The sequence below is a fragment of the Nerophis ophidion genome, linkage group LG14 (genome assembly GCF_033978795.1).
Source record: "Nerophis ophidion isolate RoL-2023_Sa linkage group LG14, RoL_Noph_v1.0, whole genome shotgun sequence".
Taxonomy (NCBI): Eukaryota; Metazoa; Chordata; class Actinopteri; order Syngnathiformes; family Syngnathidae; genus Nerophis; species Nerophis ophidion.
The window spans coordinates 32,293,790-32,306,251 of record NC_084624.1 but is presented as its reverse complement, the minus strand read 5'-3'; the positions used below and the strand labels follow the sequence as shown (position 1 = coordinate 32,306,251).

The window sequence follows — 12,462 nt, the reverse complement described above, 5'->3', positions numbered from 1 at the left end:
ACCGGTGTGTCCTATGGGTTGGAAAATACGGTAAATTTGTCCATCCAAACAAACAAAAATACAAACACAAAACACATTTTAAAGAGATTGATATTAGTTTTACTTGTAGAAAACAAACAGATTAGTATGCAACTTTTAGTCGTACGATAACAAGACAAACGTAAACTAGGGCAAAGTTCTGGTCAACAGTTTTGTCAAAAACAAACAAAAAACTTAGCTACCGCTGAAATTGTCAAAGCAAGCTTTTCATTGGTCATGTAGTTTTGTAGAATTACTGTCAAAAAGTGGAATCCTCTCATGTAATGCTCTAATAAATAAATCTGGTGTGTCGACATAGACAAATGTGGCTCCGTTAAGTTGCCCTGAGGAACACCTAGGGTAAGTGTTACTTGCTGCAGAGGATAAGAGAGTTCAGGGGTGAGGAAAAGAGGATTATCCGGGGACAAAATGAGCAAAGGAGTAGAGCCGGTAAACAAATTAAACAAGACCGTAACCTCCGAGAAGGCTAGCAATCTGTGGGTTCCTTGTAAAGCTACGAGTTATTAGAAAACGAACGGCCCCTTCCGTTCAAAAGTGCTGTTTAATCCAGATGTAAAAGCCTATGAGCGCTCTCTATTCTTCTTCAGATATTTGGAGTGTCAACATGGGGTTGACCTTAGAGGCCAATTACACCGACAAAAACATTTATTTCACCTGCTCCAGCATTAGTTCCACTGCTTGGTTTTAAGACCAATTGCTGGCGTTTCACGACATTGCTTCCCCTGACAGCACTTCCTCGCCAAACTTTGCCAAACCCCCGGCAGGCCAAGTGGTCCCTACAACCTGCTGGGGGGTTGAATCCCCTATTGTGCCTCCACTGTCACGCTGCGTTAGGCCCACAATGGCTCCAGATATTTTATATAAAATTTGCCCTGGCTAGTGATTAGTGGGGACCAAGTTAAGTCATAGCAACAGAGAACTATGCATTGGCCGGACCCTGCTTGTCGGCAGACGGGGAAATCCCTATTCAAATGGTTTAATAAAACAATCTAAAGGGCGTGTGAATGGGGAAAAGCACTTTTTCTCCTGCTTAATCTCATGGTTGCAAAGATATTGTGCTCCGAGCTGTGCCCAGCAGGGAGCGGGGCTAAAGTCCCCCCATCAACTCCATTTGCCACACCCCTTCTTTCTTTCTTGCCGGGAGTTAATGATATACTGGCGTGCTAGCGTCCCTCCCCCAGCATGGTGAGACATACGCTTCGTGAAAAGCGGCGCTCTTTTAGCTCATCCTAGATACTTATACTTTCTCAATCTCGGGTCATAGGCCGTAACCCGAGCCTTTGGACAAGGTGAGGATGCACGATTTCATTTTTTTTTTTACAGAATTTGATGACTCGTCGCTGTCATCCAGACTTTATGTTGGACATTCTGATCCAACTTGTAATTGTTTGAGGCTGAGAAGCGGTAAAGCTCACCTTTGTCTATACAGTCGTTCTTTAATTTAAGAATGTTTTGAGATAAGCTGTCTCTTGACTAATCGTTAGGCTTTAAGTTAAAGGCATCTCCGCCATTTGTTGTCGTAGCAAATATCTCACAAGTTTCGACCAAAACATCTGGTCTTACTTGCTAGCATTAGTTTATACACTCACTGGGGTCTATAAAATACCGATCTTATTCTTAGAAATCCTTTATTTTTTACTTCTCGAAAAAGGTATGCGCAGATGCCTAAACCTGCTTGGTGGATAGTGCTCCAAGGTGATGTGAATGGTGGATTGAGCTCCCACCTCAAAGAATGGGGCATGCACTATCCACCAGTAGATCGCCCTGACTATATCCCGAACCTTGGTGGTCCACGCATGGCGGTCCTGTTTAAGGTCGAAGGAAATAGCGAACCAATCTCAGTTCCACTGACGCAGGTCAACCAGCCACAGACCAGAGAGTTCAGTAGGTACTCAGTAAGGGAGTAGGAGGAGGACATCGCGAACCGGCTCACCCTCTGGATGAGCCGTTGGAACAGCAGTGAAAGAAGAGACCGTAGATCCGGGTGGCACCGTAGGACCTTTGTTGATCAGCGACCTTCATAGGCCAAGCGATAATTTGGTGAAAAACAATGCGATTGACTCTATAGGAAAATAAATTGGTATACACTGCATGATCGCGTTTTATAGAATATCGTACTTTGAGTGTAGCTACTGATGGACATATCTTTGTTTTCCAACCATGAGAAAGTGCTGAGAAGATGAAGTGGATGCTATTCATTGAGTTACAAAAATAAATGTTCAAAAACTCTACAGTGTTTGGCCAACTTGGCGAACCGGTTAGAGCAGGGTTATCAAACTCATTTTAGCTCAGGGGCCGCATGGAGGAAAATCTATTGGGCCGTAATGGTAAAATCATGGCAAGATAACTTAAAAATAAAGAACTACAAGTTGTTTTCTTTGTTTTACTTTGGCCAAAAATAGAACAACCACATTCTGAAAATTTACAAATTACAAATAATCCTCTGGACAAAACACTTCAAGTTTGTTGAAAATTCTGAGGGAATTGGTGCAGTTTCAAATACACAATGAGCTTGGACTTTGTCTCAGTGTATCTACAAAGTCAGGATTGAACTTTAAGTCAGTGTTTTTGGGATTGAACAAAAACATGTAAACTCTTCTAGGTATCAAATAGCTCCTTTGTCATGTTCACATATCAATCCAGTGCTAACTCAACAAACCGTAAGAAACGGAGGTAAAAATTATTAAAAACGGTTAAGTTGACTTTTCTTGTGTTTGACAAAGAGATTTTGGGGCAACGAGGGTGCCAAATGACGATGTGTTCAAAGTAGAAGACATAAAACGGCAGGTTTTAAGTGTGTGGGTCGAGGAGGAAGAGCCACAGTCACCCTTTACTTTGTACCTCTTGCTTGGCCCTGGTATAAACCGTTTGCTTACCGAACAGAATTTCTACCGTGACATCCAGTGGGCACATTTAGAACAGCAGTTACTTTTGTTAAAAAAAAAAAAGCAGGTCATTTTAATACTTGGCAAACTCATGACGTGGGTCGGATAAAACCTGTTCGCGGGCTGTAGGTTTGATACCGCTGGGTTAGAGCATATAACCGCTGGTCTGCCAATTAAATTAATTTCACAAAATTTCAATGAGAGATGTTGATATGAGTTACAAGTCTTTTGAGTAAGTGTCCTTGCAGAACCAATTAAACTACTGAATCTGCTACACTTTACTACCTGTGAAATTGTAATGGTTGCCTTTTAATGTAATGTCAAACAATTCTGCCAAATGAGTCACAAAGCGACGGTTCTTTAAATACTGTCCCAAGAATGCCGAAACAGCTCTGGGATCATCTCCTCTGCTCTGAGAACACCTGCGCAGCTATCTGTTGCCTTTCATCGCGGGCAGATTCCTGCAGTGCATGTTTTGACACTTTACTTAATGCAAATTAATGAGCGCTGACGCAGACGCCGCCCGGAGGCACGGCCGCGGTGATTCGGGGTGTGGAGTGAGAGAGAGAAGATGATTGACAACATGGAAACTGTTTGCTCGTCGTACGACAATAGCAGAAAGTTGTCCTGAGGCCAACTACAAAGACGGTCCAGCTCGCCTTTTCGGAGCTTTGGCCTAAAAGAGGCAGGAGGAAACTGACACACTGGAGTCTGAATTGCAGACAAACAGACACCAGTAAGGACAATAGGGCTGTAGCACAGACAAACAGCAGCATCAATCAAATCCAATGAAATGGAAGCCCTCTCCTACTAAGCCCTATCAAAGGCCTGGGAGCTCCCAAGTCACTCCGACAAAGACACTTAATCCAGCCACTTTGACCTCTCACATTATTAAGGGCTTCACTGACCTTAATCCAATCAAAATGATCTAGTGAAGCCCACTCCGCCGCCTCCCCTTTTCCACTCTGTGCCCTGCCAATTTGGGCCTGAGGAGGAGGAGAAAGGGGGGAGAAATGGGGTGGCATTTTTTGCTCCTCGAAAGGGAGAATCCCTCTAACCTCCTCAGGAGTTTATTAAAGACCGGTGTTCTATCCCGCGCCATATACATGTTTCGGTCAAAGTTGCCGTCGCTGGGGGAGAAGTTAATATCACACCTTTATAACCTCACAACCAACTAAAATGTGTTTACATCTCCATATATTTAACGTCCGTCGCCAAGAAACTTTGACGTTTAACTTTGCTACCCATCGTTACAATCTACGACAAATGTCATCGGAAGCCATGGTCCCAACGTGTTTATACAGAAAATGTACACCTGCAACAAACAATGGAGGAAGGTAGCGTAAGGAAAATTTGATATGACAGTCATTTTGACCATTATTATCATTATTAGCCGGGTGTTGAATGTGCTCAAAAAGCACGGAGTGAAGTGTGTTGACCATGTTTTATTTTAAATAACTAAATTAAATAGACACACTGTCAGAAAGCTCACAATTTTGCATGTTTTGTATTTCTTATGCTTCACAGATAGTGTTTTGGTCCTAGTGAAGTGAATTATGTTTATATAGACCTTTTCTCTGGAGACTCAAAGCGATTTAAAGGAGAACTGCACTTTTATTTTTAATTTTGCCTATAATTCACAATCATTTTTAGAGACAAGACAAGTTTTTTTGTTTTTTGTTTTTTTTTAGCTTTCTAACATAAAAATCGGCTTGTTGTAGGTGGCTAGCAATACAGCTAATCGGCGTAATCTATTCTACCTCTAAAAAACTTTAAGAATGCATTCAGAAACAGTCAAAAATACTTCATTTATGTTGCCTAAAACCCGTTTAATAACTAAGCTGTAGCGCCATTATTATTGTAAGAGGAACTAAATGAGGAACTATTTTTCTAGCATAGAATTAGCGTAGAAGTGACAGACTTAGCCGTAAAGGCTAACTACAGCAAGAGATGTGCTAACTTCTACGTCAACACAAAACACGTTTGCGTTTGTAATGCACAATACTGCGATATGACACAAATCTGTATTGATTGAAAAACATGAACCATCATATTACAGTATCTATAAAGTATTAGCCTACATTTCATGTTTTGTTGGTACACAGCTAGCCAGACAGCGTACATACTGTAGTTGTAAAGACACGCATAGCATGCTGCGTGTGTCGTGATCAATATTAAAGTGTGACTCACTCGATGGACAGTTGTTTGTCTGGCACAGCTGGCAAGGAAAATTTCCTGTTGAGTGTGGGTAAGCACTCCATTTATGTCGAAATAGCTTGGCTCCAAGTTCAACATTTATAGCGACAAAATTTGCTTTCACCTCACCCTCCCGGTTTCCGTCTGCTCCAAAGTCTCACTCTTCCTTTGTGCTGGCTTCTATAAGCAGTAGTGTGTTTAGCTTTAAAAGTACAAGGTTGTAAATCATCATTCGTCCAAAAATATTTTTTTGTTGTTGTCTGTTACCAAGTCTGCCATGATTAGAACAAATATTTGTTGCCGGACTCAATGTGCGGAAGAAATCAGTCCCAGAAATGACTGAAATGATCAAAATTCAGTAAATATTGAACATATTACATATTGTTATGATAGTGTTTGTTACATTATATATAGACTTGCAGTGTGTATATAAAACATTTCTGGACAGTTTTGAAGTTGTTTTGGAAGGTTTTGAAGTCCACAAAACGGTGACTCCCATTAGCCCCATCTTTCAAGTGTTTTTTATCATCTTTAAAATCGTTAAAAAAGTGTTTTTTATCATCTTTAAAATCGTAAAAAAATGACATGTTCTTGTCGCTATACAAGTGCAACCCATTTATTTATTTATTTGTCTCTCATAATGATTGTGAACAATTGTCAAAAACAGTGCAGTTCCTCTTTGAGCTACAATAAACCAGTGTGGGTGGTAAAGTGTCTTACCCAAAGACACAACAGCAGAGACTAAGATGGCGGTAGCAGGGATCGAACCTGAAACCCTCAGGTTGCTGGCACAGTCACTCTACCAACCGAGCCACGCCGCCCCACTAGTCTTAGTATTTTATCTGTGTTATAGGCTAAGCTTTTATAGTTTTAAACATTTTATACAATGGCACTTTAATATTTATTTAAATAAAATTAAATATGGCGACTTGTCCAGGGTGTACGTCGCCTCCCGCCCGATAGTAGCTGAGATAGGCACCAGCGCCCCCCGCGACCCTAAAGGGAATAAGCGGTAGAAAATGGATGGATGGATAATTTATTCAAAAACATGCACCTTGGGATAGGTTGATTGGCAACACAAAATTGGCCCTAGTGTGTGAATGTGAGTGTGAATGTTGTCTGTCTATCTGTGTTGGCCCTGTGAGGAGATGGCGACTTGTCCAGGGTGTACGCCGCCTTCCGCCCAAATGCAGCTGAGATAGACTTCAGCACCCCCCGCTACCCAGAAAAGGACAAGCATTACAAAATGGATGGATGGATGGATAATTTATTACTTCTAGCGGGCGTTGTCCTACTCTTTTCAACGGTCCTTGAACAGATCATAAAACACCTCTGTCATGTATTCCTCTGAGCATAGAACAAGCATAGATTGTATATTCAATTGAGTAGCTTAATTCATGTATATTCAATTAAATTGTTTTGGGGGCCACATTTACAGAAAGCTAAAGACAGGAGGTCCGGACTTCTTCCTTCACTAATAGTCTTATTTTATATATTCCGGAGAACCAGCGTCTCTATAGTAGAAATCAGATTCTGGTCTATCTATTTTGTCAGAGTAATAGGAGCACTCTGCTTTTTCAAAAAGGGCCTTCCGCAAAAAAGCTAGTCAAAGATCATCTCTATGACAGCACGCTAGTGCTTTTAAGAATCTGCTGCAAAAATGTGAGTCTCTCACCAGTTAAATAGCCCGAATGATGAAAAAGAGAGGACCTAAAATGGAACCTTGTGGAACAGCATGAGTATACCTAAATAAGTTAAACAAATAACTACTGAAGTAAACAAGCTACAGCAAAACCTTAGTTACAAAAATCACATTACCAAAAACAATTCAACCACCAAAAAGTAGAGGAATTAAAGGGGTGCCTTGAGGAACGCCTCCGTTATGTAAATCCCAAGTTTTGACCCCAGTGTTCTGTTTGCTAGTAAGGTTGAAATGTCAATACAAGAATCAGCTAATAGGTTTACAGTTGGTTCAAGTTCTTTTATTCAACAGGAGAACTCAAGTGATTTTGGGAATTTGATGCAAAAATGTCTGTCTCCCAAGTTTTGAACTGAACCTGGGGACAGAAATGGTGTCATACCCAGGCCGGATTTGGCCTTTGGGCTGCCAGTTGAATAGCAATGCCTTAGTTCCTCAAACAGGAATGTGTTTATGCAAGTTTACAATGGGGCAGCACGGTGGAAGAGGGGTTAGTGCGTCTGCCTCACAATATGAAGGTCCTGAGTAGTCCTGGGTTCAATCCCGGGCTCGGGATCTTTCTTTGTGGAGTTTGCATGTCCTCCCCATGACTGCGGGGGTTCCCTCAGGGTACTTCGGCTTCCTCCCACCTCCAAAGACATGCACCTGGGGATAGGTTGATTGGCAACACTAAAATTGGCCCTAGTGTGTGAATGTGAGTGTGACTTGTCCATGTGAAGGTGGCGACTTGTCCAGGGTGTACAACGCCTTCCGCCCGATTGTAGCTGAGATAGGCACCAGCGGCCCCCGCGACCGCAAAGGGAATAAGCGGTTGAAAATGGATGGATGGATGGAAGTTTAGATTGGGGTATGATATTTCTTAATGAGGAAATACGTTAATGTCTCTTGTCTTTATGTTAGCATTTGAGCTAGTGAGCTTTAACCAGTCAGTTTGTAAGTTAAGTTGAATTTAAAAGGAAAATACTATCTGAGAAAATTTATGCTTTTGTCACCTAATGACGATTGTTTGTCGTATTAAGTACAACTGCAAACTACAATGGGGCCAAACAAAGTGGCGAGTGAAAGCACTTTCATACAGAAAGTGAGAAACACTGCAACAAATAACTTGTAGTTAAGTGCAGATCTGGCCTGCCTTGCTCTCCACTCATCGCTATAGTTTGCCGACAAGAGTCTTCTATTAAGGTAAAAGTGATCCATTTCATTTTTAAATTATACATATTTCCTATTGATTTCTGTATTTTACACTCATTTGGTCTTCATCTGACCTTTTGGAACGAGTTACAAAATAAAACCGAGGCACTATTTCAGATATTCTGATAAAACTGCTGCTAGAATTACATTAAAGCTCATAACTTCAAGGGATAGTTTACCAAATTTGCAGTTTTGCCGTCGTGTCCTCGTCTTTCTGGAACAGGGGTGTCAAACTCATTTTAACTCTGGGGCCGGGCCGCATGGAGGAATATCTGTGCACACGCGGGCCGAATTATTAAAATCATGGCATTAAAACAAAAAAATTAAGTCCATTTCGGATTGTTTTTTTTGTCTTACTTTGGCGTAAAATAAAATAAACACAATCTGAAAATATTACAATAAATATATAGAAAAAAAATACCGGCAACAGTAAAGTTTAAATCTGAGGGAAAGAAGAAAGTCAATGAATGTTTATATCTGAATACATTTACAAATGTATAGAAATGTGTTTGTCTTTTGCAATATATTTTTTAATGAATTAAGTTTATGACAACCTTTTTCCAAAACAAAATATAGAATTTGAGGTATAACAGGATAATGCATACATTTATCATTTGTTTTCAAAACAGTTACCAAAAAGTGGGACCCCAAACATTTACTGTAGGACCCCGTTATGTCTTGATGGGGTACCCTGGACCCCATTTTGAAAATTCCTAGCGGCAACACTGATGGAGTATTGGTGCATGCAAAACAGCAGCAGGCGGCTGTGGCCTGTGGGTCGGTTCTAATACTAATCAAATATCATCCGGGGGGGCCATAATAGATCATTTAGATCAGGCCCGCGGGCCTTGACTTTGACATCCCTGTTCTAGAAAGATGCCAATTAATGGCAACAATCAATTTTTAATGTATTCCCACCGTTTTAAAATGTTACTATTACCGTTTTAACCCCCGATGTTAATGTAGTCTTCCAATCTAGCGGTTGACATAAGTTACACTGGTTCTGACTTTTGTTGCATTTGTGTGCAAGTTACAATTCATCGTCACTGCAAGTCAACATATTTCATAAGAGGTGTTGTATAAGAGGAACACGCAGCAGAACAATCACAGGGGATTCCCTCCTAAAGAAAACTCCCAACAACACAGCAATGCCGTTCCATTGTATGCGTTATTTGAGGCGTAGCGAAGTCTTGGTTCTATTTAAGTAAGGATTTGAATGATGCAGGCGGTGTTGCCATGAAATCACATGCAACAGTTGGGAGGTCACAAAGCGTCAGAAATAATGTTTGGTACATTAGTCAACATGCTGGAGGGCATCACTCAAACAGTAGGATGGGCCAGGACAGCCGTGTCGAAGTGCAGTGGGTGATTGGGGATATTGTAGTACCATTTAAAAATGTAAATTACTAAAGGGACGTTATACATTTTGACATAAGACTACCATATCAATGAAAGCTCAATAATAACTTGGCATAAATCAAATCAAGAATGTCTAAGATTAACTACACCCCCTATTAAAAATATGAAACCGTTCGTTCCAACAGTATACGATCAAACTGAACTTGGAGCATTTCACTCAACAAAGACGTCAAAACCTCATCAAAGCTCACTTTTAAAGATTCACAGACCGCACCTGGATCTTGGAACAGAAGAAAGGTAAGAATATAATATATGTGGCAGCATCGGAGAATGTTATGTGCAAGTTTCACTTTAACATCTCCTTGCACATAACTGTGATGCGTTCAAAGACCCTGGATTAAAGTTAGAAAGGACCAGTTTTTAAAGACAGGGTAGACTTAATGGGGAACTGATGTTTTTTGGGGGAATGTTGTTTATCGTTCACAATCATTATTAGAGACAAGACGACGTGTATTTTTTCAATAAGAGTCTGTTTATAATTGAGCCAATGAAGCCCTTAAAGCCCTCTAAAAAACATCTTAAAAGAGCCAACAATATTCCATTTACATTTTGTAACTTGAATATTAACCAAATTATAGTAATATTGTTATTTATAAGTGCTAACGTATGTGATCAGAGAGAGTTAACTAGCTTCTTTGGCTATGTTGGCATCATCGGCTGGTGAGCTGCTTTCTTGCCTTGGCGTTGGTGAAAGTTTATTGTAGCTCATAAATGATGCCTCTCACCTTGATAGTAGAAGGATGAGGAGATTATTCGACAAAGTGGTCAACTTTGACGGCCAATTTAGACCCAGGAACGTAGAGAAAGACACAAAAAGTCGCTTGGTCTGCACTTCGTTCCACCTTCCTTTTTACTTCACCAGGATTATGAGTCATTGCACATCTAAACAGGAATATATTAAAATCATATCTGTGGGCATCCCAGTGACAGCAGACATTGTACAGTAAGTGATGTTTTGTTGAGTTTGTTAGCTCTCATGAAATGTGCAGTGAGTAATAATCAGTGATGTCGAAGGAAAAAGTAAAAACGTTGTGATGCGTCTATGAAATCAATGAGCCGTCATATAAATATCAAAAAACGTAAATATTAAATGTATTTATAAATCAGTTACCTGTTATGACATTACATACATATATATATATATATATATATATATATATATATATATATACATACATCATGTATATAAAATGTTAATATACGTGTTTGGATAGGGTTATTTTTCAGCGCTTTTTCAGCGGAATAAAGCCACAACCACAGGCTCCATTGTAAGCGGACTTTTGATCATATTTATTCACTAATTGGAATTCATAAAAAAGGGAAAATGTGTTCTTGTCTTACATTAGGATTGTGAATAATAGGCAAAACAAAAAAAGTTCCCATTTGACTCCCAGGAAGATGCACTAATAACATACTCATAATAGTAATAGTGTGATTCATTTTACCCACAGATGATCATTATACGTGAATCCGATAATCTCTAGGCTCTGAAGTAATCATATTTAAGTGAAAAATTATTGTATGAATAATTAAAATCATTCTGGCCATTTAATATTACATTTGTTGGCACATTTTTGTAAACTTAAAGGGGAACATTATCACCAGACCTATGTAAGCGTCAATATATACCTTGATGTTGCAGAAAAAAGACCATGTATTTTTTAACCGATTTCCGAACTCTAAATGGGTGAATTTTGGCGAATTAAACGCCTTTCTATCTATCGCTCTCGGAGCGATGATGTCAGAACGTGATGTCACCTAGGTAATAAGCCGCCATTTTCTCAAACACATTACAAACACCAGGTCTCAGCTCATTTATTTTCAGTTTTTTGGACTGTTTTCCGTACCTTGGAGACATCATGCCTCGTCGGTGTGTTGTCGGAGGGTGCAACAACACTAACAGGGAGGGATTCAAGTTGCACCACTGGCCCAAAGATGCGAAAGTGGCAAGAAATTGGACGAAATTTGTTCAAAATACGAGGGTGTGGGGAAAGCCCACGAAATGGTCAGTCGTTTGTTCCGCACACTTTACCGACGAAAGCTATGCTACTACAGAGATGGCAAGATTGTGTGGATATCTTGCGACACTCAAAGCAGATGCATTTCCAACGATAAGGTCAAAGAAATCTGCCGCCAGACCCCCATTGAATGTGCTGGAGTGTCTGCACATTTTACCGGCGATGCTAAGGCAGACAAGGCACAGAGATGTATGGATAACCTGCAGATGCATTTTCAACGATAAAGTCAACGAAATCACAAAGGTGAGTTTTGTTGATGTTATTGACTTATGTGCTAATCAGACATATTTGGTTGCGGCATGCCTGCCAGCTAATCGATGCTAACATGCTATTTAGGCTAGCTGTATGTATATTTGTAGCTATATTTGCATCCAGCGTTTCCCTCCACCCATATTTAATGCCAAACAAACACTTACCAATTGACGGATTTAAGTTGATACAGTGTCACAAGATGCGAAAGTCCCGAACGTTTGGTCTGCACATTTTACCGGCGATGCTAAAGCAGACATGGCCGAATAGCATCAATAGCTATTCGCTCAATAGCTTCAGTTTCTTCTTCAATTTCGTTTTCGCTATCTGCCTCCATACTCCAACCATCCATTTCAATACATGCGTAATCTGTTGAATCGCTTAAGCCGCTGAAATCAGAGTCTGAATCCGAGCTAATGTCGCTATATCTTGCTGTGCTATCCATTTGTTTGTATTGGCATCACTGGATGACGTCACAAGAAAATGGACGGTAGCTTCACAGATAGCGAAAATCAGGCACTTTAAAGCCTTTTTTTCGGGATATTCCGGGATGGGTAAAATTTTGAAAAAAACTTTGAAAAATAAAATAAGCCACTGGGAACTGATTTTTATTGGTTTTAACCCTTCTGAAATTGTGATAATGTTCCCCTTTAAAACAGTATTTAGGGGTGTTTATCTTGATATTTGAATCCCATCTTTAAAAAGTCAAACACCTAATTAATGTTTTTAATGTACTTGTGTTTTAATTCAATGTATGCAATAATGC

General features: G+C 40.1%; 1 protein-coding gene across 1 annotated transcript in view; it reads right to left on the bottom strand.

Annotated features, from left to right (window-relative positions):
- Positions 1–12,462, bottom strand: part of wnt3a (wingless-type MMTV integration site family, member 3A) — a 48,456-nt gene that overhangs the window by 12,137 nt on the left and 23,857 nt on the right. The gene's annotated exons all lie outside the window — the stretch shown is intronic.